Source organism: Eumetopias jubatus, unplaced genomic scaffold, assembly GCF_037043125.1.
Source record: "Eumetopias jubatus isolate StellerSeaLion01/CBP00866 unplaced genomic scaffold, mEumJub1_p1.0 scaffold_2, whole genome shotgun sequence".
Classification (NCBI taxonomy): domain Eukaryota; kingdom Metazoa; phylum Chordata; class Mammalia; order Carnivora; family Otariidae; genus Eumetopias; species Eumetopias jubatus.
The window spans coordinates 157,370,859-157,396,122 of NW_028274808.1; positions in this window are offsets into that span (position 1 = coordinate 157,370,859).

The window sequence follows — 25,264 nt, forward strand, 5'->3', positions numbered from 1 at the left end:
AGTGATTTAATGTGTATTTGAATTAAGTAAAGGAAAGGGACTAGAATCTTAGACTCATAGGATTTATGTTACTGTTATAAAGAACTAAGTAGCAAATTTGGGAGCTATAAAAAGCCTCTGAGATAATCTAATGCAAAACCTTCATTTTGGATGTTAACTAGACTTATTGTGGTGATCACTTCACAATATATACAAATATCAAATCATTATGTAGTACATCCAAAACTAATATAATGTTATATGTCAAGTATATCTCAATTTTTAAAAATTTTATTTTATGGGTGAGGAAACTAAGGCCCAGAAAGGTTACAGTGAAATGTCTTTCCCTAAGTTACAACTATGATATCTGAAGACAGTATTTCCTTGGTATGTATTTTATTTTTAGAAATCATACTTGTTAAAAATTCTTTTTTCCAAAGCAGAAAACCTGAACCATCAATGTGGTATCTTATTCACAACATAGTTTGAAAATGTCACCATTACTGGTAGAATGACCTTACCTTTATGTCATGACTTAATGCAGGAATGTTCCAGGTTTTTGGAAAGAAAGGTCCCAGTTTTTATTTCCATGGAAGCTATTCTCTTTCTAGGAGAGTAAGGAAATGAAAATCAGGTATCCTAGATCCTCTCTAGAGCTACACAAAGTTTCTATTGTTTTTTTTTTCTGGATTATTCCCAAGTCTTCAGTTATAAAATTGGATGACATAAAACGTGGCTTGTTTTCAAAATAGATGTATTTCTGAGAGAGAGTCTCATTCACAATTTTAATCCAATAAGGGACTGTGATATTTAAAGAAATCCTAACGCGAATCCTTCTGTAAAACCAAAAAGAAAATTATTTTCTACTGTAAGTAAGCTTACCAAATTTTTCTGTTTCGTAAATTCAGATTTCTGTACATAGATGTTTCCTTTAAATGAGGTTCCCCTGTATTACATATTCTACATTATTTATTCTGGTATGATATGTGAAAAAGGCAGATAAATGTGGCATAGTGCTTGGATAGCCTCAGAAAGAGTCACCTGATTCAGGTAGAGCAGGCAAAAATACAAAGGCTTTATTTCCTTTACCCTGAACTAGCAAGGCTGTTTTTCAAGATCCAGTCAGTATGTGCAGCGACAAATAGCTCACGAATGTTTAATACATGATCAAGTGCACCTCACAATTTCACCCAAACACCCAATGTGTTATACCAGTTGGCTGTGAGAGACAAGCATCAATCAACATTCAGCTACCTCATCCGTTCTCAAGGTGAAAGAACTAAAACAACTGTATTATCTGTATGACAATCACTCCTGTTTTATTTGGAGCTGCGTTCCACTCTGACCATCAGAGAAGCAATGACATAGTTTTACTGCTGCTCTTATTAAATATTATTACTATGGTGCAAGCTTGACGGTCGAGAGAGGAGAAAAAGGAGGCAGCTTCATTGCCCAGAGGAGATCCAGTAATCAGATGGTCTGCAGCCTGAAGAGGACATCAATCTTCTGAATCCAATTCTGACTATACATTTTAGCAGTGACTGTATAGTCTCACTATAAAATGTTGATGATATTAAGGCAATTGCTAACCTAAAAAGTGTGTGTTTAAGAAAGAGAACAAAAGGGAGGGCTCTAGAGATTCAAAACACTTAAGAATACTAATTGATATTTTTAAAAAACAGTACTGAGGAAGTACACTGGACTGGCCATTGGATTTTTTTTTCCATTGTAGTCCTTTGTCTTCTTTGTCTTTTTTATGGTTTTTGTGGGGGTTTTTTTAAGATTAATTTATTTTAGAAAGAGAAAGAAAGCACATGCATGAGAGTGGGCAGAGGGGCAGAGGGAGAGAGAATCTCAAGCAGACTCTCCACTGGGTGTGGAGCTTGATCCAACCACCCAGAGATCATGACCTGAGCTAAAATCAAAAGTCAGTTGCTTAACTGAGCCATGCAGGTGCCCCTTGTGGGTTGTTTTTTTTTAATGCCAGTCTAGCATCCAACCTGCCCTTTTCCTGGTTTTAAAGAATACCTACCTCCTTGAGCATAGTCTTAGAGGGTTCCCACAAGCTCCCACAGAGGAAGCTCCAGAGACTGAATCCTTCCTTTCCCCATTCCCTAGTAGGCAATGCTAGCACATAATCAAGACTCAGTCTGTCAGATGCTCTCACTCACCTGAATTTTGAGCAAGTGAAGCAAAGATAAAGGGTTGGTTAAATGTACTCATAGCAGTAGCATGATCACACAGAGGCATGACCAGATTCTCTTGTTTCTTGACTCTCTGATTCTTGCTCATTTTCCAAACATGATCTCCCAACCGCCACTGTGCCCCTTATTTGCTTTAGAGTCAGAGTTGTTCTCAGTTACTTGCAACCCAAAGCATCATAACTGATACACATCATTATGAGATTTCCATAAATGTGAGACTGAGGCCCACCCAGAATGGGGGACATCTTAAGGGGGAAAAATATATGCTTCCCAAAAAACTCATTATTACTTAAGTTTCCTATTTTATATCTTATGTCTCATATCTCTAATATAAGAAAGGCATACAGAAAATGAATACTCTTTCTCTTAACATTTTTTATTTTTGCCACTGTATGTGTGAGACATTTTTCTATTGTTACCTATTCCTCTGGTTGGGTGAATCCCCAAAAGTAACTAGGGAAATGGAATGATTGGTAACATGGCAGAGTTCTTTCAATAATCCCAGCTCTGTAAATGAGCATAAGAGATATACCTTAGGACTGAAGTAGGAACATAGTAAGAAATACAGCAGGGGACGCAAAGTTTTGAAGCCAGAAGAAAAGTAGGCTTTGCTTACACTGTCAGGAAGCTGAACTGTGGTGAAGAGCTTCTCAGGATGTATCCTTCAAGCATGGAAGCTCCAGAGCCTTAAGGGAAAGCAAGCCCAGCCACTGCTCTAGCTCAGTGAGTAAAGAAGTTAAGTGTCACTGCAAATGGAGAGTATGTAAACTAGGAAAAGTGAGATCAGAGCACCAGATAGCCTATATTCCAGGCAGGAATTGTGGAACTACAGAGAGAAAGCCTTCCACATTCAGGCAAGACTTACCTAGGAAGCAGAGAGACTGTACAGATGAAGGAGAGCCTAGCCAGAGCCAAAGGGAATGACCTTGAAACTCATATGTACAATTAAAGGCTCAGAAGTAAGTCTGAGCAATGCCAACAAGAAACTATCAGTCTACCTTGCTTCAGATAATCTGTGCTCTGAAAATGCATCTCCATCTATGTTGTATATATTCTTTGGGTGCATGTGTGTAGGTGTTTGGAGATTAGCATTGATAGTTTTTCCCATTGTTTTCTAAAATATTTCACTCGTGTTCGCTGAATTAAGAGCAAAAGATCCCTGGAAGAACTAACCATACTCAATTTGACCTCCAAATAAAAGAATACTAGGAAGTCTTTCTAAGAAGAAGATGAAGGAAACCCTAATCATCAATAATTGCTGACTGTCCAAGCCAGAGAACACACACATGTACACACACATACATACACACACACACACATACACACACGCACATATGTAAACCAGGAAGTCTGGCTAAATCAATACTCACTGAAGCCAAATTATGCACATGAAAACTGAGCCCACAGAAAGCCTAAGTCATTACCACCAGTCCGTAGAAGTGTACAAAAACTGTAAGTGCCAATGATCCTTTCTTCAAGGTGATGCATCTGCAAAGACCACTAAAGAGGTTCACCTCTGCAAGCCTATAGACTATTAAGTAAAGTGCCCTGCGAGGGACGTGGGCTGTCCTGACTAGAAACATAGGATCTAGAGTCAGCCAGACCTGAGGATGCCACCCAGCTGGGTGACCTCCACAGTCACTTAAACCTAGTATTGTCATCTGCGGGTAATAACATCCACTTTGTAAGGGCTGTTTAAAATTAAATGCTACATGTGTTGTGGACTGCATGTTTGTGTCTCAAAAAAAAAAAATCCATATGTTGAAATCCTAATTCCCAGTTTGATGACATTAGGACATGGGGCCTTTAGGAGGTAATTAGGTTTACAGGAGGTCATGACAGCGGAGCCCCAGTGATGAGATGGTCACCTTATGAGGATGCCTTATTAGAAGAGAAAGAGACCAGGGCTCACTCTCTCTACCATGTGAGGATAGAGTGAGAAGACAGCTGTCTGCAAACCAGGGAGAAGAGCTTCACCAGACACTGAATCTGCTGACACACTGATTTTGAACCTCCCGGCTTCCAGTACTGTGAAAAATAAACTTCTGTTTTCAGCCACCCAGTCTATGGTATCTTGTTATAGCAGCCTAAATTGACTAAGACAGAATATGAAGCCTTTTGCATCCTCCTTAGTATACCATAAACATTTGGAAAAATATGCAAACAAGAATATAGATAAATTAAAAATAAATAGGTGAAGCCACTGACTAGGCAAGTCTGGATTTCAATGAAGCTCAGAAAAGATCTCACTTACACTACTAACCTCATTCCACCAGGAAAATAGCTGGGAAGATGAAGGAGGATGGACACGCTTTTTAAATAATACTTATTTGCAGTTTTTATTGTGAAGAAGTAGAAGGAACAGCTGCCACCATCCCCATGACAGGCCAGGCAGTTGACAGGTATTGGTGGAACCTGCAGAAGACTCTGTCAGGGGAACAGTGACTCTCCAGCCGGCTTCATGTGGGAAATCAGGAGGACAGATTTTCTTAGGCAATGTTCTCATTCATTCTGGTTTCTGCTTGGCTAGAAAGAGTACATAAGTTGTTTGTCTCAAATGAACGCTCCAGTAGATAAAATACCAAAAGGGGTTTTGGGAAACATAACAAAATAAGAATTGCCACACTGGCTTAGACCAACTGTCTGACAATAGTACCAGGAGACATTTTGTAGGAAAGAGTTGCAACTTCCTCCAACAATCATAGCTTCGCAAGCTTAGAAACAACTCCTAAATGTCCTTAAATTCCTACTAATGCTCTATCATCCACAACTTTACTTAAACTCTCCTTGAGTTATTAGCATTTCCAACTAATACTGTGTATGTGGCAATGAGTTTATCTATTTAACCAATTCTCATTCCTTTGTTTTGCTCCCCTTGACTGTAGCCTTGATTCATACGCAACCTGAAGCGTGTCCCCAGGCTGATTCTGTCTTAATATCTCCATCTATAAAATGTAAGAATAATAGTGGATCCTTATTGAGGTCACAAATAAAAGGAAGAGATTCCTGGAGCTACATTTTTCTCTGCTGTGAGCTCTACAAAGGAAGAAAGGACTTCAAACCAGACACTTGAGTTCCATTTTCTGTGCTAATTCCTATCAATCCTACAAGAATCAAATAGTAGAATAATGGAAGTGAGAAATATTGGAGAGAAAGGGAACAGACAAAATCTTGGAATCACATTAAATTGTAAGCCACTGAACCAACAAAAATGTTTGTGCCCATCCACAATTCAAAGGTATTAGAATTAGATTACTCACCTGGATTTAGTACAAAAGAATCTATATGGCTCTACAAAATGGTCACTTATAAATAAAAATGTTTGGTGACAGTAAGAATAGAAACAGCATTTTTTTCCTTTCAAGCTAGAGAAAACCCAAAGACGAATAATGCTGAATTATCAAAGTAGGAAAAAATCAGTAACAGACTCTGTATATACCTAAATCACATTGGAATTTGACAAGAAATTTTTATTGTCGTATATCAAATTGACTCCAGACATGAGTTACTTTAATCACTGTTTCATATCATATAGGAGTAATAATTAGAGTGAAGATTTGGAGAGAAGATTTGATATTTTCTATTCAGGAGGGGTAACTATGGTAAAGTACAATTAGGAAGAAGTTAACATGGCAGGCAGGACAGAGTGAGCAATTAATGACACAGTGGTCTCTCCCTTTCTCCCTTATTAAAAGCAAAAGAAATTTTTAATAAAGTAATATAGTCAGTTCCAGAAAGCCAAAATGAGTCCAGTGTGAAACATTTCTATGTAACTAAGTCATCTTCCTTTCTTTGGAATTGAATTTTAGAATTTATTGAGAAAATAATAATTAAAAGTAAATACCCTCTAAATAATTTATTATAATCTTATGAGGTGCACATTTGTTAACTATGTAAAGAGGCAAAATTTTGCTGCTAGAAGAACATGTATTAGAGTTAAGGTAGTTCTATTTGTTATAATGCTGAAAAATGTTTTTAATTAAGTGATATTAATGTAAGTGCAAATAGAATTCTTTGGGGTTCTTTCCTCTTATAAAGAGGTTTTAAATATTAAATGAAGGAAAATGCAAACTACCTTAGTTTGTCCATCTTAAAAATGAAAGTTGTATGACCTTGTATCAAGGGAATGCAGTGTAGATTAATTAGCTAATTAGATCTTTGTTGTATCCAGTGTTATGAAAGGCAAAAATGTGCCTGTGGCCCCGGTTCAAGCCAACCTTTTTATCTAAAACACCAAGGCATTTAAGTCAACACAAGGGACTGTCACCAGATCAGGGCAAACAAACCATAATTAAAGGTGTGGTTTAGTGCCTGGAGAATCAGGGCAATTTGCCCCTCTCTAGTTTCGTGGCCTTGTCAAGTTACTTGACCCCTTAGGACTCACTTTTCTAATCAGTAAAATGAATAGGGTTGACCTTTAAGGAGTTTTTCAGCACTAAAATTCTATGGCACACAATTTTTATACATAAGAGAAGCAAACAAATCACTCTCCACATCAGAGAAAGGTGCTGATTTGTTGTAGAGTATGGAACCACATCATGCGTCATTCCACACAGGTCCAAGGACAGGTCAAGTATCCAGAAATCCTCCCGTCTCCCACTACTCAAGTGCCTTCCTCTTACCCAGCCACTAGGGGACCCAGGGAGCCCAGGAAATTCCTTAAGAGTGTGAAAACCTGGTGACAAATTCACTAGATCTCTAGCAAAGTAGGTATCTACACGTCCCTTCTCATCAGTTTCTTCTTGACCTCCGTAACTCCCTTACCAATCTGTTTACCCAATAACTGAGTTGCCCCTTTGGTTTAGAACATTCGAATTCTTCCTCCTTTCTTCACTCATGCAAACAACATGCTAGGTTATTCTCATTCTTCCAGTCTTTGTTTATTCATTTATTTGCTTGTCTAGCTTTTACTGAGCAACTACTATGGGCAGCTGTTTTCACTAGGCCTTGATCTCCTTGTATAGTGATGCCGGTGTGTTGGTTTGTGGTAGGTAGTAGCATCTTCCATGGAGTTAGACTGCCTGAGTTCAAATCTCAGCTCTCCCATTTTCTGTGTTATCATGAACAAGTGTCTTAACTTCTCTGCGCCTCAGTGTTCTCACTTGTAAAGTGTGGTTAATAATAAGAACCACCTCATAAAGTTTAGTGAAGGGTTAAATAAGTCAATCTGTGGTTAGTGCCTCTAAAAGCACATGATAAGACCTGATAGGCACTAGATAAATGTTAGTTCTTACTATTATCCCCAAACTATCTGAATTAGTCTGAAATCAGCAGCCCCATGGCTGAGCTACTGATGACATTTGACACAGTGCCTTCTATATAAAACATGATATTTCATGCCTGTGGAGTTGTTGGTCCACTTCAAAGGGCCATTGGGAATGGATATGAGGAGCATTTGTCACTGACAAGGATTAGTGAAGCAAGCAGAGTTGCTACCTCAGAGAGCTCAGGGCAATGACAGCCACTTTGCAAGCCTGAGCAGTAGCAAAAGGATGGAAATAACCCAAAGAAAAGATCCAGATGAGGAAGTATTGCCAGGCAAACCCAGGATGACCTGAAGATTTGCTGTAGCCACCCCTTTTTGAAGATAACGTAAGCCCATGTTGCATATTTATTATAAAGGAAGCATTTGCCATGCCTGGACATTAATAGTAGTGATAGTGATGGTGATTGTAATTGTTGTAGTAACGATGGTAGTCATAACAATAATGGTAGTATTTGAAATAAGAGTGATGGTAGCAGAGGTAGTCAATAGTAATAGCAGTAATAGTAACTGTGGTGCTAGTAATAATCATAGCAACAGCGGAGTAGTAATCATAATGGTGGCCATAGCAATGGTATAGTAGTAATCATGGCAGTGGTAATGGCAGTGATAGAGCAGTGGTAAGAGCAGGGATGTAATGGTCTCAGTGACAGGAGTAGAAGCAGAGCAGTAGTAGGAGTGATGGTTTAGCAGGCATGGAAGCAGTGGGGATCATACCACAGCACTTGTAGCAGCAGGAGTAGTTGCAGTGGTGGGTGCAGCAGAGTCACAGCTACTCTGTTTTTATAGCACTATTCAGAGCACTTTACACTTATTAACTCAATTCACACAACTATCCTGTGAAGTTAGGGCTCATTAGAAATGTCTGTTTTACAATAGTGCCTATAACATTTTGAATTATTTCAGTTCTAACTGATACCGAACTTGGTTATGCTAGTTCAGCGACATCTCACTAAGACTGTGGTCCTCCCATCTCCAATCCCCAGATCCCACTCACTGAAGCCTTCTCCCCTCCCCCTGCTTCCACTCATAGAAGCTGAAGCCCCAGACCCTCTGTGTGTTTGTTGTTGCTTCTAGTGGGAAAGACATTCGTGATGCAATGTGAAATCACTTACTCGCTTTCAATAAAGATGTCACTCTTAGCTAAAAAAAAGTGGAAGAAAAGTGTTGCCTTCCAATGGTGGGTATGTTATAAAGTGGTTGGCTAGAGCAGTAGAAGGAAAAGAGGGAAAGGAGAAGTTGTCCCTCACCTCCCTCTTGGTTGAGGCAGAGTCATCACACCTCTTCAATGCCAGAAAGAGGCTGGTCCTCGACTTTCTGTCACAACCTACCTTCACACATGACTCATTCTTTCCCTTTGAAGAATTAAGGTGTCTCTAAAATGGCCATTTTAAGTAGTAATTAGGAGTCAGGTAAGCTAGTGTGCAAATGTCAGCTCTGTCCCTAACTGCGTGGCTTTCTTAGACTCAGTTTCCTTCTCTCTAAAATGAGGATAATTATTACCTCTTAGAGCTGTTATAAAAAACAAAAGAGAAGACACATCAAAAGCCTGATCCAGCACTTGACACATGTTAAGCCTCAATGACTATTACCCACTACTATTACTGAGATTTCTGCCATTATTCTTTCTTCAAACCATAAAATCCATTATTGTTGTGAGTAAATATCCAAGTAATTCCTGCCCCCCAGAGATCTTTAACTGTGTTACCCAAAATAACTCAGAAAATAAAATTTCAGGTCTGTAGTGTCAGAGAATCATCCAGACCTCCATTCCTCAAAGACACTGTATTAGCCTCCCATTGCTGCTGTAACAAATGATCACAAACTTAAGGGCTTTAAAAACAACACAAAGTTATTATTATCTTATGGTTCTGAAAGTCAGAAGTCTAAAGTGGGTTATCAGGTGGCTGTAGGGGAGAAAATGCTTCTTGTTCTTTCTAGCTTCCAGAGGTCGCCCACAGTCCTTGGTTCATAACTTCCCATCACTCCAGTCTCTGCTTTCATCATCACATCTCCTATGACTCTTTCACCTTCCTCTTTCCCTTATGAAGACCTTTGTGATTATGTTGGGCCCATCCAGATAATAAGGGTAATCTTGCCATCTCAAGAGCCTTAATTATTTGCAAAGTCTCTTTTGCCACATAAGGTAACTTACAGTTTCCAGAGGTTAGAACGTGGATATCTTTGGGGGACCATTATTCTGCCCAACACAGATGCCCTAAAGAACTAGCTATAGAAAACACTGCATTGTCTCTGCTGAGTTCCCCATTCCTTATTCAGTGTTTAAACATTCATTTCTGATCGTCTGTCCTCCCCTGATCTTTAATACACTACCCAACTTCTTTGAGGGTCAGTTTCCACATGTGTCAAACAGAAATGGCTGCACTGCATGGATCAAAGTGGGGAATAACCAATGTACTTGGGTTATAAAATGCTTAGCAAATAGAATAAAATGCCACATAAAAATAAAGAAGTAATAATTTAACTGTCTCACAAGCCGATTAATACACTCAAACTGCTTTGAGATCTTTGGTAAAAGGCATTTCTCCAATGCCAAGTATATGTTGGTGTTTTGCCTTTGTCCTGTCAGCCATATTATCAAAAGCTTAGTTTTGTTTATTTTTCTTCTTTCAGATAAACAAATCTTCTTTGCCTGTGGTTTTCCTGAATGTCTCCTCCCCTCAAGCCTTGCAGGGGAAGAAGTGTAGCTCGTTTTCTTCACTGGATGTTCTGTGGGTGGGTAGATATGGCCTCTTTAACTAGGCTTTTTGTCTCCCTTTGTTCTCAAGCTACAACTTTTGCTGCCTCTAACTTGGTTTTTGCTGTGTAGTTATGAGTTTGCCACCTCTCTTTTGAGCCTCATCAAGAGCTGCTCTGGCCTGATATGTAGGTTTCTTTCTAGTTTTACTGTCTCCAAGGGAAATGGAGTCAATATGGTTGTTCACCTGCTGAGTTAAGAGTTTGCCCTCATACACATGCCATGTTATTTTTATTCAGTTCCATGGAGCATGCAGCGATTGCACTTCCATGGACTCTCACATGAAAATGAAGAAGAAGCCACTGTGTCCTTCACAATCCCTTATGCATTGCCTTTGCTTCCTGTAGGGCAGAGATATATACCAACTACACCCAGGAAGGAGGTACAGATGACTCTACTTTTTGAAGTTGACCTTCCCCGGAAACCAGGACCTGCAGAGAAGCAAACCTCTATTAGCTTTAAAAAAAAAAAAAGAAGAAGAAGAAAAGATGCAAAACTTGCATCACATTTTTTAACATCTGAAAAGACATGACTGCATTTAGAATAATGCGATGCTCCTGTGTATCTCCTTCTCAGGAAAAAATAGTTATGTGGATGTGTCAGGCCCCATTCAGATATTTAAGAGAGAAGGGATTTAATATAGGAAAAGAGTGACAGAGGTGTTGAAAACGCTGGCTAAGGGAAAGGAGGTTAGCAACTGCAGGAAGTCGCCATTGCCCCAATAGCTGGAGGAGCAAAGGGGTGAATATGGTGCTACCCGGAGTCCACCAGTATACACTTGCTGCCCCTGTTGGAGATGATGTATCTGCCCTGGTATTAGTTATCTATTGCTATTATGTAATAAATAACCTCAAAATGTAATGAAACAACAAACATTTACTACCTCCCACCCGAACTGCTCTTTTAGAACCCCTCTTGGTCCTCCTCATAATCAGCTGATGCCCTAATGTTGTCTGCTCTACATATAAGACCCCACTCACCACTCTTTGCTGGAACCTCTCCTCTAGACTTCCTTTCTCAGACTACACTCCAAGTTCCCATCTGTCCTGCCTCTTCCCTTCCTTCAAAGCTTAGCTATCCTATGTTCCCTGACCTTGGCTCCTCAGGGCTCTTTTATTGCCAATCAGCACTGGATGATAACGGGAAGCTTTGAGATTTATTCAGTTCAACAAAATCTATTATGCAGATGCTATGCTTCAGGCATTATGCTAGGAGCTAGGGATGCAAAGACAAAAAAGAAATAGTTCCTGCCCTTGAAGAATATGCAGTTATGCCAGAGACACAGATGTCTATAAAACAAAGTGATAAGTGCTACAACACAGGTATTTTCTGGCAGATTGATTGACAAACCATACAGATCTGTCCTCAGTTGGCTTCAGGTTATCTGCATCCTTGGTTCTTGCGGGGGAAAAAAATGCAACCTTGAATTCTCAGTCATATAATCCTTATCAAATAAACTTACAATAAATAATTTATGGAGGTTTGCCTAAAAGATAAACAGCCCATCTATTACTTTAGATATCCCAAATTTTACTGTTTGTGTACACAGAAGCATAATTCAGGTTTTTTTTAAAGAAATCTATAAAAAATGAAAAAACATGATCCATGGCCTTGTTTTCCTACTTCAGGAAACTGCTTTTACTCAGCTGTATGTTGGTTTCTCCTCATCTGTCTAGATCAAGCAACATTTTAAACACTGCTGAACGAAATTAAATACGTACCCAATGTAGGAATGTTAAAAGGATCTTCCTCTACATCCCTGTGTCAATTTTTTTTAAGTTTTTTTTTTTTTAATTTGAGAGAGAAAGCGAGAGACAGAGCACAAGCGGGGGCGGGGAGGGGAGCAGAGAGAGAAGCAGACTCCCCGCTGAGCAGGGAGCCTGATGCGGGGCTTGATCCTAGGACTCTGGAATCATGACCTGAACTGAAGGCAGACACTTAACCAACTGAGCCACACAGGCACCCCCTTATTTCCATTTTTTAAGGACCCCATAGGGAAGTTTTTCTCAGATCTCAGATTCAGGAACAGTCCTCAGAACACCTCGTTTGTTTTTGTCTTATGGATACAGTAAAATCTTATAAGTCATTGGGTCTCCATTTTTGGTGTAGTGGCTGGAAGCTAAGATCAAATTGTACAAGAGTGGGTGGTCGGCATTTGTTTTGTGGCACTTATTTCCCTTTGACCCCAAATCCTCCTTTATCCTTTTGTAGGTATGTTGGTAAGATAGCTCAAACTCTATGGAATGAGAAGGTTTATGTTGATTACAAATGAATCATGCAGGTGTGTATATATGGTGTTCTACCTGGGAGGAAGAATTGAGAAAATCATAGAAGGAAATGATATTTGATCTGAACCTTGGAAGATTATGACACTTATCCAGTCTGAGATCTTCCCAAACCAGGAAAATAACATAAACAGAGACTTAGAGCATAAAAATCCACGTGGGTTTATAAGACCAGATCCAGAGGAAGGGAGGATCTAACACTGATAGGTTTCCCTCCCAGTTAAAAGAATAGTTAACCTATTAAAATGCAACTTTACACTGATGAGCCCATAAGGAGTGACTCTAATAATAGCAGTTTCTATCAGGGGAAATAAGTAGGGTTTTATCAAGTAAGCATTTTTCTGTTTGTTCCATTTACAAGGCCTTCCCACTCTGTCTGCGGGTTGGCTAAGCTAGATGCTAGGCCGCCAAGAACAATAGTGTCACAGGCCTCTGCCAGAGTAGGTATGGCCAGGGTAAAACCAGAGTACTCATCCCCCAAAGCCCAGTCCATGGTCCTCTACTCCTGCAAAGCCATCTCCTGGCCTGGCTAAGCCTGCAGTAAGGGGAAAAAAGAGCAATGTGTGGGTATGAGCAGATCTTACATATAAGGGGAGATGCTGCTTTATTGTTTGGTACCCACAAGAACTGAGCAAGATACTTACCCCTTGCCAGTCCTGTTTCTTCTTATGATTTGGATGTCTGAAATCTTTTTACCTGATCTCATTCTATAATCACACTGCCTAACTTGACAATCCGTGGTATTCATTGATTTTTCCAATCTACAAACCATCTATAAATATCACCATAGACTTCCAGTAGCTAGAGATAACTTTAAAAATGAGTCATTCACCATACTCCAGGCAGGAAATTAAGACTTGTAATGTTGAGATAGGAATAATTTTAGGTACCTTTCATTACTTTGATTTCTTTTTTCTGGTAAATATTACAATTATTTAAGCAGGTGAAAACGTCATGCTAAAATGTCAGTAAATACAGTAACAAATCTAGCTCCTAAGTGAGTCCCCACCAAGGCATCATGCAAACAGCAATTTGCTGGAATCACACATGAAAAACATCAGGCTATTTGAGGATTTGGAGTGATTTCCAGTCTGAAAATTGGCCTATTTGAGAAGAAAGAACCATCTCCAGGAAGGAATTAACAGAGCAATGGCTTTTGTTGTGGATTAAGTAAATTTCCAAGGTTTTTAAGTGTTGCTTTTTATAAATACCAAAGGAGAAAAATTGGGTAACCCTGATTGTGGTTTTACTATTTAGCTTTAACAAAGACCTTAGGCCGGCCTGGGGCCCAAAATGAGGGAAAGTCTCATGAGGGGGACCACACAGGATAGTCAAAAGAAAACCTGCCTCTTATTAAGTCTTTCAGACTTTTTTATAATGAAAGAAAAATTAGAAGAGTTGAAACACTTTTTTCCATATCAGATTGGAAAAGATTAGAAATTTTAAAATATGTAGTAAAAATATCAGGGAAACCAGGTTTGTAAACTATTGATGGAAGTATAAATTATTATAATCTCATTATAGGGCAATTAAGTAATAACTTGACATTTTAAATACATATATACTTTGAGCATTTTCCTATGCAAGAATTTTTCCTTCAAATATACTGTATTGCACATAAACTAAAATGAGTTGTGAGGAGATTCATGGCAATATTAGCATAACAAAAACAATATACCAAAGATGAAAACTGGTATTTGGAGACCTCCAAATGTCCAAGAGTCTATGCAGTTATTAAAATGAATGAGGGGGATCTCTACCAAAAGGATCCAAAACTGCCTACATGACAAAGAGGTTTGACTGCCATACAACACATCACAAAGTAAGCAAGGTCACCCCCATGGCCCTGAACTCTTTATACAATCAAAGAAGCCCACCTTCAGGCAGCATGCCAAGGCAGTACAGGTAATATGATAAGGATTAAAGGTAAAATAAAACTCTTCGGGCAAGTGTCTGTCTCTGGGTGTCTTAAAATTTCCATCTCACTGTGCTAAAAATGTACCAAAGAATGATCTTGCCCAGAAAGAAGAGAATGCCTAAGTTTGGCAAGCCCTGAAATAAGGTCTTCTTTTCATAATTTAAAAAAAAAAAAACCAGAGTTAAGCTTCAATTCAATGAAATAGAATATAAAAGCCTTTCTTATTAATTTGTTAAAATATACAACAAAACACTAGTTGCCAATAGTTTGCCAGTATTCTTCTCTTACTGCTTAATATAATCTCTTTCTTCCCCCTGCTTTAAGAAAAAGCTTTAACTTTACTTCAGTGAAGTTCAGGTATCAAATAGCTTGTCCACAGTTCCCGGAATGCTAGCTTAGGGCAGCAGCTATCAGATTCCATTGATTCGCTGCTCGCAAATTGGAAGATTTAATGGTGTGACTTCCATATGTTGCTGGTTGGTGATCAGGTCTCACTGGGGTCTCTCCAAATGGGAAAAGAACTGCTTCCTGCTAATTTCAGGCAGCCACATTGCATCCACATCCATTTGCTCACTGATCTTAAACAGAAAGAATACAGAGAAAGATTATGTTTCATTCTCCCACTGCGTCTACATAAAACCCAATTGCCGTCCCTTTCCGATCAGCAAGATGTTACCTTGGCAACTACTTGGTAGAGCTCATATTCCTCCCTCCCCTGAAGCTCATCATTTATGTAAAATTTACTTTGCCTCCTAATGACTAAGATAAGACGTCAGCCAGCCTGACTGGTTCCCTGGTTCTTTCAGACAAAGTTAGAAAACTGGTAGCCTAGGATCCAAATGGTGTGTTTGACCACACAAAGTTTTTTGGGTTTTGTGTTTTTTCTTATTTTTTTAATGCAAGATAACGTACTATCCAATATTCCAGTTGGCTTTAAAAATATTTAGACCTGAAAACACTGCATCCACATTCTCAACAATCAGTTGTGGCTTAGTACTTGTTGCTTCCCTGCACTCAGGCCTCTTCCTTTGATTAGATTACCTGGTGGGCATTTAGGTTGTGACCCCTGTTTGAAAATATATGCCCTTTTAAACTGAAAATATTCAGAACAGAACAAAAATTGTTTCTAAGCAAAGATATTCCTCTTCCTCAGACAATTATCATATGATGTCACTGATATGAGGAATTTGAGAAATAAGACAGAGGATCACAGGGGAAGGGAGGGAAAAATGAAACAAGGTGAAACCAGAGAGGGAGACAAACCATAAGAGACTCTTAATCTCAGGAAACAAACTGAGGGTTGCTGGAGTGGAGGGGGGTGCAGGGATGGGGTGGCTGAGTGAGGGACATTGGAGAGGGTATGTGCTATGGTGACTGCTGTGAATTGTGTAAGACTGATGAATCACAGACCTGTATCCCTGATACAAATAATATATTATATGTTAATTAAAAAAAAAAGATGTTCTGTTTCTCAGAAACAGTTTGAAGGAACTTCAAACTCACCAAATGTCTTCCCCAGTGCACCAGGTTTTCTAACATTATCCTTAACTTTTTACCACTATTCCTAATAATATGCCAGCAATATAACATACTTTGAGGGTTTAAACAAGAAAAGGCAAAGTTGAAATAACTCGTGTCCACTGATCATTTAGAGTGGCAGTGAAGTTGGTAAAGTAGGCAGTGGTCTTCAAACTGAAACATGCATTAGAATCACCTGGAGAGCTTGTTAAAATACAGATTTCTCGGGGCGCCTGGGTGCTCAGTCGGTTAAGTGTCCGATTCTTGATTTCGGCTCAGGTCATGATCTCAAGGTCTTGAGATAGAGCTCTCATCAGGCTCTGTGCTCAGCACAGAATCTGCTTGAGATTCTCCCCTCTCCCTCTGCCCCTCCCCCTACTCATGCCCTCTAAATAAATAAATAAAACCTTTAAAAAAAAACCCACAGATTTCTGGATCTGAGTTTCTGATTCAGTAGGTCTAGGGAATTTGCATTTCTAACAAGCTCTAGTGATGCTAATGTTCCTGGTCTGACAACCATACTTTGAGCATCACCAATTTCTTGCTGTATCAAATATATCTGTAAATGAACAGTGGCCAAACACAATAGAAGTTTATTTCTCTTTCACAAAACAATCCATAGCAAGTTTTCTTTCATTCATTGAGTGAGGGACCCAAGCTCCTTTGAGCTTATAACTCTACTAACAATTAGAAGCATATAGAGTTGGAAGAGAAGAAGGGTTACCAGAAATCAGACCACTTTTTTTCTTAATTCAAGCATAATTAACATACAGTGTTATATTAGTTTCAGGTATATAATATAATGATTCAATAATTCTACAAATTGCTCAGTGCTCATCATAATAGATGTACTCTTAATCCCCTTTACCTATTTCACTCATCCCCCCACCCACTTCCCCTCTGGCAACAACCAGTTTGTTCTCTATATTTAAGAGTCTGTTTTTTTAGTTTGTCTCTTTCTTTCCTTGTTCATTTTTTTTTCTTAAATTCTACATATGAGTGAAATCATATGGTGTTTATCTCTCTCTTACTGACTGAGCACTATACTGTCTAGACCCATCCATGTTGCTGGAAATGGCAAAAGTTCATTCTTTTTTATGACTCAGTAATATTCCATTATATATATATTCTTCTTTGTCCATTCCTCTGTGGATGGACATCTAGGTTGCTTCTGTATCTTGGCTATTGTAAATAATGCTGCAGTAAACATAGGAGTGCTTATATCTTTTCAAATTCACGTTTTCATTTTCTTTGGGTAAATACCCAGTAGTGTTATTACTAAGTCATATAGTAATTCTATTTTAATATTTTGAGGAATCTCTATACTGTTTTCCACCAATTGGTATTCCCACTAACAGTGCACAAGGGTCCCTTTTTCTCCACAGCCTCTCCAACACTTGTTTCTTCTGTTCTGATTTTAGCCATTCTGAAATGATTTTGTGGTTTTGATTTGCATTTCCCTAATGATTAGTGATGTTGAGCATCTTTTCATGTGTCTGTTGGCCATCTGTATGTCTTCTTTGGAAAAATGTCTGTTCATGTCTTCTACCCATTTTAATCGGATTACTTGTTTTTTGATGTTAAGCTGTACAATTTCTTTATATATTTTGGGTATTAACTCCTTATTGGACATATCATTTGCATACATCTTCTCCCATTCAGTGTGTTGTCTTTTTGTTTTGTTGATGGTTTCCTTTACTGTGCAAAAGCTTTTTATTTTGGTGTAGTCCCAATAGTTCATTTTTGCTTGCCAAAGGAGATGTATCTAGAAAAATGTTTGTACAGCTGATCAATCTACTTTTTAAAAGCCTTGGGGCGCGTGGGTGGCTCAGTCATTAAGCATCTGCCTTCGGCTCAGGTCATGATCCCGGGGTCCTAGGATCAAGCTCCGCATAGGGCTCCCTGCTCTGCAGGAAGCCTGCTTCTCCCTCTCCCCCTTCCCCTGCTTGTGTTCCTTCTCTCGCTATCTCTCTCTGTCAAATAAATAAACAAAATCTTAAAAAAATAAAATAAAAGCCTTGTTATAGAAGTGTCACATATCACTTCCATTCAACGTTTTATTGGTGAAAACTAGCCACGTGATAATATCTAGATGAAGAGAATGCTGGGAAACATAGTCCCTGGCAGGACATCCACTTCCCAATAAAAATTCTACAAAATGGAAAGGAGAACACCTATTTTTGTGTATATCTGCATCTCAGCAGCTATGAATGTGGTTCGCTCTTCCTCTGCTAACTTCCTTCCCCATTATCAGAGGGCTCTTCTCCCTTCTCCTTGCTCATCCAAAATCTCAACACCCTTTTGATTATATTTAACCTTCACCAGAATTCCCAGTTAAAAAAAAAATTCTAGTCTTTTATCTTGATAAGTAGCTAAAGTAACTTCCCCCAAAGAGTTTGTTGTTTCTTTGAGGATATTTATTTTGATAATTATAACTTGAAAACAAGATTCATTCTTTTGCAGTTAATCAGAAGGAAAATATAAGCTGTTTTCATTTTGAAAGTTTTAGATTAAAGACTTACCAGAGTCAAATACCACATCAAATTATGTTTCAAAAAAATAGACAAAGGAAATAAGTAATGAAAAGTGCCTAAAATAATTAATATTGTGACATTATAAACTAACTATTCTCCCTGTAGTAATTAGTACTTTCTAAAGTCATCTCTAGCTCCTGGGATCTAAAGTGAGTTATAGAGGTGATCTGTGGGCTTCTAAACTCAATCAAAACTAACAATGTGATAATAAAACGAAGTGTGGCTCATTTACCATTGCAGGTAGCATAAAACTTCCCAAACTAGCTTAAGCAAAAAGAGAATTTATTGTTTCACTTAGAATAAAAAGTCTAAAGGCATACTCAGCTTCAGTCACAGCTGAATTCTGAATTCAACCAATGTCATCAGGACTGTTTTTCTCCATCTCTCAGCTTCATGGTGGACAGAATGACAATGACGGTTCTAACCCCTGTACCCTCTTTAGGTCCCAGCAGATAAGATCAAGAGTACCCCTAAGAGGAAAACATCACTGTGGCTCATTGGAATTGATTAGGAGGTCGTATGCTCATCCTTAAACTAATCATTGTAGCCAGGGGGAACTAATTTTGGTGTCATGTGTGGAATCAGTTTCACTTAATCCAAACTAACTGGGAGAAGGTGGTTCTTTAGAGGGGAAATGTATGGTTACTTTTGGGGTTTGAGGAGGCTCAATGCCCCACCCTTGGAACCATTTGAAGGACCCAGGAGCCAGATAAGCACCAAAAGATTACCTTTATTACATGAGTTTAGGTCTGTCCACTAAGTGGGTTTGCTCATTCCTGAACTAGATGAATCTGCCCCATCACAGACATGCAGTCTCCCACAGAGGCCTGTCCCTATCAGATTTATGACAAGGAGAAGCACGGAATCTTCTCTGCATACTGATAGGTGACATCAGAAGAGGAAAAAGAGCTCAGCCACTGCACCAAAACTCACCTCTCAGGTAAGTCACTCTTCCCCCACCTGGGGTAAAGGGAGAGGAACTAGGGGGTAGGAGAGCTAGGATTGTTACACTGAAAAATTTCACACACATAATATAGGAATAGAGAATAAATGTCTCCTAACATTTAACAAGAGACTACGTGAATGCTGATAGCAACAACAGACGACCAGTAGAAAGTAAGACTTAGTTTTAAATATATAGATACATAGAGCAAAATACATGCATCCAAATGGTTAGATTCCTTAACCTTTTTAGTTATAAAAGGATATTGATCCCTCCTGTTATGAAAACACCATGAATCCTTTCAGATACTGTACTCCACAATTTCTTATCTAATTTAGTGTTTTTCTATAGATGAAAGGTAACCAAGTATAAAAGTGGACTTTATGTTGATGCCCTGGTATGAAATGAGAATGAGTAGCCAGAAGAATATGGTTGAAAGCTTGGGGAAAAGAGTCAAACAAGACAAAGAGGAGATTCATATTGATCTGGACCTAATTCTAGAATATGTTTTATGAGAGCAGCTTCCTTGTCTTCCCTGCTCACCCTTGTATCTTTCCCCAGTGTCTAGAATGTGGCCTCTGGCATATAGTAGGTGCTCAATAAATGTTTGTAGATTGGCTAAATTGGATGGAGAGGCAGGGGAGGAATCAGAGGAAATTAAAATCTTGTTTAGAGTTATAATGGCCATAAAAAAGTAGTGTCTATTTGGATCTAATATTGTATCTTGACCCTAACTAAAAGGATCCAATTTCATGCCAGCTAGGAAGTATTCAGCTGACCTGGAAGAGTGTAAGAATTAGAGAACCAGAAATATCTGAAATGATAGTCTTACAGGTAATTTAATATAATTCCCAACAATGGCTGCATGTCTAAAACACTTGGGGAGGGGCGCCTGGGTAGCTCGGTTGGTTAAGCAACTGCCTTCGGCTCAGGTCATGATCCTGGAGTCCCGGGATTGAGTCCCGCATCGTGCTCCCTGCTCGGCGAGGGGCCCGCTTCTCCCTCTAACCCTCCCCACTCTCATGTACTCTCTCTCTCTCTCATTCTCACTCTCTCAAAATAAATAAATAAATCTTTAATAAATAAATAAATAAATAAAACACTTGAGGACCTCTTTAGAAAATGAGATACCCAGACCCCACTTCCAAAGATTCAGACCCAGGAATCCATAATTTGCAATAGTTACCAAATAATTCTGACATGCAGCCTGGGCTGAGAACCACTGTTCTACTCCAACCACTCATCCTTTAGAAGCGGCTGTGCTTAAAAAGATAAAGGATTCAGAATGTAACTTGATTATCAATGTAAATGTTTAGATATATTTTAAAATTTAAAAAATCATGAAAAAACAAATAGCCAGTTCTTAATGTCAATCTTAGTCAATTCCTGAAATGAATAGGTGTGAATCTCTCAAAATATTACCAGAACCAACTGTTTTTATAGGCAGAAAATGATGTGTATTCAGCCCAGTACTCTGCCTTGAAAGGCATGGGGAGCCATTGAAAAGTTTTGCACAAGTATCGTGATGAAAAGGTAGTTTGCAGAGATGGACCTGGCTATGGTGGAAGGATTGGTTTGAATGAACAAGTAGAAAGACAGGGAGGTCACGCAATGGCTATTATCCTGAAATGAGCCCTTGATCATCCAACATAAGATGGAGATGGTGAACATGAGCAGTATTGCATAAAGCTATCAACAAGGCTTCGGGACTGTTGGCCTTGGAGAATCAACTGTGAGCCAGCGCCCAAAGCAACAAGTTCCAGCTATTTACTTAGTCTAGCTTTGCATTCTAAGCAGCTGCCTGGCCTGGAGCTGCCAGAAGCCCTTCTAAAGGAGGGAAAGGAGGGGTATAAAGGAAGAGAGTATAAAGCATTGGCCTGGGGGCGGGGGCAAGTCTAATCATTTCATCAACCTAGGGTGCTTAACGCACTACTACGTTTTGTGACTAGAACCATATAGAGAGCAGTGATGGTTGTGTCGGGAAAAGCGACTTCCTGGTCACTTGGGTGACCTCCAAAGTCCTCCAGGACCCCGGGACCATCAGGGAGAGGGGGTAGAGGAGTGACATCTTCTATTTGGTAGACACAAAGCTGTTTTATCACTGTGATTTTTTTTTAAAGATCTTATTTATTTGACAGAGAGAGAGAGAGAAAGAGATCACAAGTAGGCAGACAGGCAGGCAGAGGGAGAGGGAGAAGCAGGCTTCCCGCTGAGCAGGGAGCCCGATGCAGCTCGATCCCAGGACCCCGGGATCATGACCTGAGCCGAAGGCAGACACTGAACCGACTGAGCCACCCACGCGCCCCCATCACTGTGATTTAAAAATTAAATGTGCTAGATGAGTAAATCTATCTGCCTCAAACAAGACCCCCTCAAAAATATTTTGCAAACCATCACCCAACCAGTGAAAATTTTGTTTTCAAAATTTCTCTGATTGGACCCAGCAGTCCCCCACACACACCTGAGGGGCTGTGGGGTGTGCTGTGTGTATTTGCAGACATGCATGCACAGCACCTTCCTTTTGCAGAGGCAAAAACCACTTCAAGGTGAAATGATCCTGCTGAAAGAGTTTGTGTTAAGTGGCTCTTCCAACAGGACTGAAGGGGTGGGGGTTCAAGCAATTCGCCTCAGGCCAGCTCTGGTAGGGCCCCAGCCCTGAGAAGGAGAAATGCCATTCCCAGCATACCCCCTCCCCTCTGCCCGGGTGTTACCAGGCCCCCTTGAATGCCTCCAGTAATGGGTCTTTCGCAACTTCCCTTAGGAGAGGATGCCATGGGCTAATAGACATCACTGTTAGGAAGGTTTTTATGCTGCGCAGCTTACATTTTCTTTGCAGCAGTTTCAGCTCGTTGCTCCTAATTACCTCCCCTTGGAGCCCCCAGCACACAGGATCAACAGCTTGGCCTGCCTCAGCACCTCTCTGCCAGAGGGTCTTCATTCAGAATGGCCCACTTAAAATGCAGCCCCACAAAACCCGGCTCCGACTCAGTGACAGGTCCCTGGAGTTGCCCACCTTCCTGTTACCCCGGCCTTGCCTGGGGCCTCCTACTGGCTAAGCCAGGGAGCCCCAGCCGGTGAGAGCACACTACCATCTCCTTTCCCTTTCTCTGCCCACCTGGGCTTTCTCACAGGGTACGTGTTCCTCCAGTATTGCAGGCACAGCTGACAGAAGCAGAGCTCTGGGTACCAAGCCAAGGAGACACAGCATTAATGATTCTCTCTTCTACAAGCAAAGGTGTGAGAGTTGTGCCCTGCAGTGAACACAGACTTGGAGTACAGTCAGCACTACATCTACAGGCTAAAACCAGAGAGGTTCCTTCCATTCCCTCACTCCTCCTGTGCCTTTTAACTAACTTTGAAATCCCTCTTGCTGCTGCAGGTGCCTTCCTTGCTTTTTCCAAGGGCTAGAGCCCTTCGCAGATTTATTTGGTAACCATCGCAGGAATTTCAAAAAATGAGAACTAGAGGAAGAAGCCAGGCCTGAAGTAATTAAGATGATTTGTTTCACATGGTTCAGGTGGGCACAAAGGGGAACCTGAACACAGAGAATAGAAGATCAAAGGGACAACGATGAGAAAAGGGAAGCTCAACGCTGCCAAATGAAAACCCTCTCCATATTTTTAGTTTCTCCCAGAGATAAAACAGAGGGAAGATAAAAAAAAAAAAAATTAACTTTTGCTTTCAGCAGTTAGGTTCCAGAATAAAATATTCAAATATATGATGCCATATTTACAAGGTCGTAAGATCTCCCCCTCTGAAATCATTTGTCGGTAGGAAACACTGCTCTACTTAAGCACCAGGAATTGAGCAGCAAGAATGAATAGTCCTCAGAAAGTACATGTACTTGGCAAGTGTTATTGGTGGCTCTTGAAAATCCTCTCTGTGATGGGACCTTTTCTGCCCCTGGCACCCTGCCAGCCATGGGAGGTAAAGGCAGGGTCAAGCAACAGAGGGGCAGCGCATGGGGGCACATGAGACCATCTGAGTGAGCCATCTTTCCAAGCCACAACATGATATGTATAATACGTGCCATGATATTTGGCTGTGTGGCTCTCCTTCCCAACAATAGTGATCATCAAGAATCAACCATCATATTATTTTCCCACACTATTGATATGATACCTCAGATCTTCTGATACTTTGCCACAATAAGTATATACATCTCTCCCCTCCATTCGCTCGGACCTGCACCATCACACACCTGCTCCTCGCTCACATTTTGTCTAGAGTTCCTCACAGGCCCTGGGAAGTTACACTTGTTCGGGACCACCGTGACAGACCTGGAGCTGGAATCTGGGGCTCTGGCAAAATGAAAGGAGGCTTTTCTCTTTGTGGTTCTTCCTTTCTCATCTCCTTTCCATACGGTGACTTTGAGATTCCTTCCACTCCTGAAATATAATTCTTTTTTTAAAGATTTTATTGATTTCTCAGAGATTGGGAGAGAGAGAGCACAAGCAGGGGGAGCAGCAGGGAGAGGGAGAAGCAGGTTCCCCGCTGAGCAAGGAGCCCAATGCAGGACTCGATCCCAGGACCCTGGGATGGTGACCTGAGCCGAAGGCAGAAGCTTAACTGAGACACCCAGGCCCTGAAATATAATTCTTACCTTCTGTGAACAGAGTGAATATAAGCTTAGTATTTACAACACACCCATAAGATCAGTACCATTCTGATAATCAATTTTAAAATCCAGAAACTAAGAAATGGAGAAGTGAAATCCCTTGCCTCCAGTCAGAGCTAGCAAATGGAGGATATGAGGGTCTCTACTGCCTCTATGGATAAAAACCTGAATTCCTTTAGCACCCAAGACTGCATTCACCAGTGGCCTCCAAGCAGCTGTGGAGACTAAACTGACTAAGCAATCGAACATCCACGAGGTATTGTTTTCAGTGAATGGACTTTTGACAGAATTAACCTGAGTAAGTGTTGCTTTGTCTGGGAGACTTCCCTGTACTTTTCCCTGTACTACTTCACTAGGGCTTTTTCCTAAAAGAGGCTGCTGCCTCAGTGATGGTCTTGCTCCAGGCCCCATGGAGACCTACACACTATTGGTAGGATGATGTCAGAGGTACTGACCCTGATTATGGAAAGAAGCAAATTAATTTGTGCGGTAGTCTCCAACTCATGACTTGGTCTCATTATCCCCTTGCTCTATCTGAGCAGAAGGTCCCCCTCATTCTGCCCACAATCCAGAAAAACCCCACAGAGGTCATGTTGCCTCCTCAGCTCCAGGGGACAGAGATGTTACAAGACTTTCTTCCCTGAGCCAGGCTTCACCAGAGTGGTCTCCTACGGTGGAGAGGGCTGTGTGGACAGGAGGCTGATGTGGACAAAAAGAGCCTTTTTGTGTGTATCAGTGCTTCTCGGGCTTTGGCATACACACGAATCACTGGGGAGCTTGTTAAGATGCAGATTCTGTTTCAGCTGTTCTGGGGTCCTGAGATACTACGATTCTAGTATGCTCCAAGGCGATGCCCACACTGCTGGTCCTAACACTGAGAGTGGCCAGGTTTCCTTTGCACATATCACGTTTTCACAGTGAAGTCTTTGATGTCGCATTTTGACAAAGAAGTTCTGTAAAGACTAGAGGCCGTGGCCTTATGTCATTGCTATGAGTAGAAGGAGGGCTTTCCTCTGAAACAGAGAACACTCCTCAAGTCAGGTCACCTTCAGACCATCCGGAAAGGAAATTCCTCACCCTCTGCTGGACCTGTACATCCAAAGCCAAGGCTTGAGCGGTCAGTCCCTCAGGGATCAGGAATAGGCCCACACATGAGGCCGCAACTGGAAGGAGTAAGTAAACTCTGCTATGTAGCCCTACCTTCACGTAGTTCCTTTCGTGGGCAGCCTGACTCAACAGGGAGT